Source organism: Triticum urartu, chromosome 1, assembly GCF_003073215.2.
Source record: "Triticum urartu cultivar G1812 chromosome 1, Tu2.1, whole genome shotgun sequence".
Classification (NCBI taxonomy): Eukaryota; Viridiplantae; Streptophyta; class Magnoliopsida; order Poales; family Poaceae; genus Triticum; species Triticum urartu.
Window position 1 is genome coordinate 223,327,285 of NC_053022.1, and position 5,978 is coordinate 223,333,262.

Here is a 5,978-nt window from a genome sequence, read left to right on the forward strand (position 1 = left end):
GAAAACACACACCATGTAGTACGTGAACTCCTAATTGTTTTCACTTTGAAATGATCTCTAATTTTTCTAGAAAACTCATGACGGGTTAAGAGTGTCTTTTCAACACGGTAAAAGTTGTTTTGAATGATATACAAAAAACATTCAAATTACATTATGGAAATTACGTGTATGATATACTGTTGGAAAGCTTATGTTTTTTAGGAGCAATTTTCCTTCTCTATTAGTAGTAGCAGGACTTCACACATTCACCAAACATGCTAGTTAATAGAGAAAAAAATCATGCATGCGCAAGGAGCAATATGTGTGTGTGTAGTGCTACCGGTGTGAATGCCACATTGCGGAGCTCAACCTTACACAGCTTGTACTTTTTTTGTACACACATAATATTTTCCTCAAGCTCTGTAATTTATTAAATTTGAACTGCGAGAGTTAACATTTTTCTAGGTAACGCTTATTTTTTTTCTTGTATATAAACATCAAACTACTCTGTGGTTTTAATTTGCACTTCTAGATTTTATTATTTATTGACAAGAAAGCTGAGTTTCGTAGTAAACATCGAACCACTTTTGTTATTTTTAATTTGAACTTTTAATTCTTTTTATTTAGAAATGGTGAAAATTCATTTTTTATAAACTATTATTCTCGTCAATTTTTTTTGGGTTCACGGGTTAAACTTACTCAAAAATAATATTTTATTTTATTCTTCAAACTTCCTATGTTTTTTTTGAGGATCAAAACTTACTATGTTTCATGGGGTGATCCTTTTTTATTTTTTGTGCCGTGATACTTTCTTCCTTTTGTTCTCGTTTGAACTTCGTCAATTTTTAATGCTGAAGTTCCTGCGTGAATTTTTACGTGGTTTTCCCCAATGTGTTTTTGAACTTACATATTTTTCCTCAACTTCCAAACTGAAAATAGAATGCACACTAGATCAACATATGTACTCGTATAAATGAACTTTATCTCTTTTAATGAAGAAAGATGTAAGTAGACTCACGGAATGTAGCTCTTTCTAAAAGGAAAATGGCTTCCTAAAGGAACACCACGCTCAAATTTCCAAAAGTAGTTTAGACTTATAAAAGTAATCCATGTGAGTTCAACTAGACATAGTAGTGCACTCCACAAACTCCCTTATGCAGCTGACCATACAACACTACTAGTCTGCTACTATGGTCAGGTATGTGAGATAGAATCTACAAATAGATTAGAATTGCAAAGAGAAAGAGACAGAGAGAGTACACCCAGGGGGAGAATGTTGCTTGCCCGCACGACCCCAATGACACCAACTGATGTTCTAGCATTTGTTTTTCACCAACAAACTTCAGAATATATGTTGCCAGATGTACTCAGCAACACTCGTTTCAGACTTCAGTTTTCACCATCGCCTACTGCCACACTGGAGTTGCTATTGTAACTGAACTGGCATGAGAAAATTACTCGACATGCATGGATGTTCTACAGCCACACGGTCATGAACAACATAAGCTTCAGTGACAACTGAACTTCAACCAGGGGCGAAGCTGAACTTTTTGAATCTGACGCTGTAGAAAAATAAGTAAGCGTCAAACTTTTTTTTATCTCTCTATTGTCCGGTGCAGTGGAGGTAGGAACCAGCAAGCTGAACCTCGTTTCTGAACCTGAAGATATGGTAGAAGAAGAACAGTGTCAACCAAGATCTCTCTGTCATCCTTTGTGGTGTGGAGGAGAGAATACTAGGATCTAGGGGTTGAGGATGATGGTATATATACAGGCAGCCTCGTTGCCGACAATGTTGTATACACCTCCTAGCGACCATGTTGTATATATATGTCACCTGTATATATATATACCTCACACCGGGGACGAGGTGTGGACAAAGGTCGCTGGAAGGAGTTGACACGAGCATCTCCGGCGGTTCTACTCCCCCCTGTACTGAAGTTCAATCACACCGTGGGGAGTGAGCCTGCCGTTGGAGCATCTGCCACCAACAACATGGTCGGGGCTTCATCGGGAACCGAAGCCCGGGGAGGGTAGGGGCGAGCCATCGGAGCAAGAGGACGTGAAGGAAGAGGGGTGCCTGACGTCGGCGCTGGATCTGACATGTGGTTGGGGAGGGGTTGCTGGTGGCGCCGCCCGGTGGGATTAGGGTAGGTGTGTCACGGCGGCAGCCATGCACAGGTGGTGGCTCGGAGCTAGGCCTCCTCTGGTGGGTGGAGGCAGGGCAGGGGCACAGGGCGCGGCGGAATCAAACTCACGCGACTGGCCATGTCGAACTTCACAAACACCTACCAGCGCAGAGAAGGGGATGGGAGAGAGGAGGCCGTCGTGATTCGCCGTGCTCGGGGGATGGAGGAGGAACAATAGGGAGGAGGCCGTTTTCCGCGTCGCGCTTGGGGACGGAGGCTCACCGGAGCAGCACCGCCGTGAGCAACCGCCGGATCCCACGGATCTGAGCGCTGGAGGAGGCAGGGGCTGCGGCGCACCGAAGGAGGAGGGGGTGGCCTCATGCTGGATGATGCGGGGGCAGCGGCGCGACGGAGGAGGGGGGGGCGGCACGCGGGGGGAGGCAGGGGCGGCGGCGCACGGGGTGGGGCGGCGTCGGCAACCTCCTGGTGGAAACGTGTTGGTCGGGTGGGTGGGCTACAAGGTTGGAGACGCGGGGGTGGGTAGTATTTTTCTCTTTTTTCAGCTTGGTGGTTTTTAGTTCGGGAAGGATGATCCAAATAACTATTCCAAACCTGGCATATATATATATATATATATATATATATATATATATATATATATATATATACACACACGCACACATAAACACTATTCTGATCATGGGATCAGAATAATATTCTGATCAAAACATGAACTTCCCGAGTAACGCGTGATGAGGACATCAATACCATTATTACATCCACAGCCCCTATTGTTACATATACTGGACCAATTACTAGAGCTCGCGCACGCCAATTAAATTACCAGGTACTTTCGTTTCTTGGTAATGATTCTAATGTTCATGAGATTATGATGCTGCCTAAATTGGATACATTTGTTTTGCTTTCAAATGAAGGGCCTAGCTTGGAGAAGGATGAACATTGGAGCAAGAACACGCATGAAGTTGATGGCATGCGCAAGGGGATCAAGAACGGAGTTACAAGTGATGCTTTCAGGACTTTGAAGCCGCCATAAGGAGTGCATGAAGCCATGGACGAAATATACAAGATGCCACTTCATAATATTCGTCCATAGGCTATTCTAGGTGCTGCGTCACCTTATTAATGGGCCAGGCCCATGTAATTTCGAAATACTTAAGTATAGGCTATTTTTAGAGTCCGTATGTGTGGGGAAACAAGAGTTAGGGTTGGTTTCGGACCCCACCCTCAAGGGCCACGAAATTCCCCTCTCTTCCTCCATATATACAGCCCTTAGGGCGTCGTTTAGACTTTGGGTTTTGTTTAGATTAAAAGTTCGCCATAGCTGCAACTTCGCGTACTTCGTTTGTGTCCAACGACCAGACCAAGACGTCACAGAACCCCACCTTGATCAATAAAGCTTTCATCTTATATTCGCAATATCCAGATTGCAATCTCAGTTTCTTGCTTGTTCTTCGTTTGCTCGCAGGAAACAGGCCCTCGTGGTCAGGTTGATCGTGCTCCGGCGTGGTCAATAACCCCTCGGAAGTTGGTTTAGCGATTGCTAAGGCGCGACGTCTCGCACGTTCGTAGTCGGATCGTCAAGGTCGACTCCCACAGAAAACGATAGCCACCATCTCATCGAAACATCGGGACACCTTTGCCTCTATCAAGTGGTATCAGATTTCCAGGTTGCTCGGTGAGATTTTACAGTTTTTCGTAGATTAGATCGAGTCTGTTCTTCATACCTACAGTCCACGAAAAAGCCACAAAAAAAAATTAGGGTTAGTTCATCATAATCCGAACCAATCTGAGCCTTTGCATAATCTTTTTAGGGTTTTTGCTTTGTTGAATTTGCGGTTGCATCGTCGTGTCAAGTTGCTGGTCTTAGAGTCTAGTCTTTTAGAGTTTCGAGTTCTGGTCATAAGTTGTCACGCCGCCGCCGCACCATCATCATCGCCCATCTACCACTTTTGCTTATCCGCCACCGCTCTGAATCCTTATCCATATACCACTACCAATCCGTATCCATATACCACCATCAATCTCTATCCATATACCACCACCGCTACCATATACCACCACCGCTGCCATATACCACAACCATATATCCACCACCAATCCGAGTTCTTCTCATATTAGGTTTGTTCTTGAGATCAATCTAAATTCCGATTCGTGTTTCCTTGCCTGCGTAGGTCTCGAAAAAAAAAGAGTCTGGAGACCCCCGGGCAGTTTTTAGGCCAAAATTTTCACGGGCAAAAATATTTTTTCCCTATCCTATTTTTAGGCTTTTCTGAGTCTTTTGAGCCACGTGCCATCATAGTGATTTTTTGTCGCACTTTTTTGTCGTCGCTGCCCTGATTTCCGAAAAAAAAAGTGAAATTTTTTTTTTCGTGCCCATCCTATCAGTTTGACGAGGGAAGAGTTTTGAGACACTCGCCATTATAGTAATTTTTCGCAAAAAAAAAGAGGAGCGCAAAAAAAAGCGAAAAAAAAAGTTCCAGAGTGTGCTTTTCCCTTATTTACGTGCAGCGCCGTGATTTTGTTAGTGTTCTAGGCTCGCGTATCTAGCACGGTCTAGCCTAGGACCAGCACAGTACCGTCGTTGAGCGTTTATTCAACTTTGCATCTCTGAATTGATTATTGCTGACCCTTTTTGCTACCATACTATAAGCCTTCCCAGCTCCACATACCTCTACGTCGTGCGTTTGACTCTCCCTGGCAATCGCTCTATCCAAGCTTTTGAGAGTTTTGACTACAACGGTTGCCGATCACCGCCTGCTGCTGGGTAAGAACTGGTAAGAATTTGAGATTTGCTTGACGGATTTGTGACACCCGCCACCACCACCTCTTGTTAGTATTCTGTAGGATCATATTCTTGTGTGTTTTCTATTGTTGCTAACCATGGCAGGATCACAAGCCGACGAGACTGACTAGGAGAACATGACGAATCAGGAGTTGCATGATAAATTTCAGCAAATGATGAATGGACAGGTGCAGGATGTGCTAAACAGATTTGAAGAGGCCATGGAGAAGATAGATGACATGGAGAAGACGTTCGAAACAAAGCTCGATGACAGGTTTAATGAATTGCCCGCGCGTCTTCCACCACCACCACCGGCTGCGCCTAACGCACCTCTACAACAACAACGACGACGACTACCTGCACATCGTGAAACAGCCCTCCGCCGAGCGAGCCGTCTCCCTCTTGCACCTGGCCAAACTGTTGGTGCTGTTGTTGCTACTTCTGTGGCTCCTGCTGCTGATGCGGAGGAGGATGATTTTGCTGGCGATTACGAGGATGAGGTTGATCAAAATCAGAACTACGTGCCACCACCAGCACAGCAACCATCAGGTCGTCCACATGCAAATAATGACAATGGTAGGGCTCACCCTCAGGTACGAGATCATGACCATCTCCCTAAACTAAAATTGGATATTCCACCATTTGAGGGTAGATATGTTCCTGATATATATCTTACTTGGGAGTTAGAAACTGAACAACGATTTACATGTTTACAATATCCCGAGGAGAGACGTGTTCCTGCTGCTGTTTGTGCATTCACTAGTTTTGCATGTGTTTGGTGGTCTGAGCATTGTAGATTATATCCCATTCCTGCTACTTGGGCTGCTTTGAAAACTGCTATGCGTACTCGTTGGGTTCCACCATATTATCAACGTGAATTACTTCAAAAATTGCAGCGCTTAAGACAGGGAAAAAATTCTGTAGAAGAATATTATCAGGAATTACAAACTGGCATGATTAGATGTGGTATTGTTGAGGAGAATGAAGCTATGCTTGCACGTTTTATGGGTGGATTAAATAGAGAGATTCAGACGATTCTACAGTATAAGGAGTATACTAATATCACTCGT

At 44.3% G+C, this 5,978-nt stretch overlaps 1 long non-coding RNA gene across 1 annotated transcript; it reads right to left on the minus strand.

Moving 5' to 3' along the window:
• Window positions 1-1,053: 1,053 nt before the first annotated feature.
• On the minus strand, window positions 1,054-2,626 carry LOC125525753. Its single transcript, XR_007291420.1, has 2 exons — window positions 2,388-2,626; window positions 1,054-1,637 (listed from the first exon to the last, which is right to left on the minus strand). It is a non-coding gene; the product is annotated as an uncharacterized LOC125525753 (long non-coding RNA).
• Window positions 2,627-5,978: the final 3,352 nt, after the last annotated feature.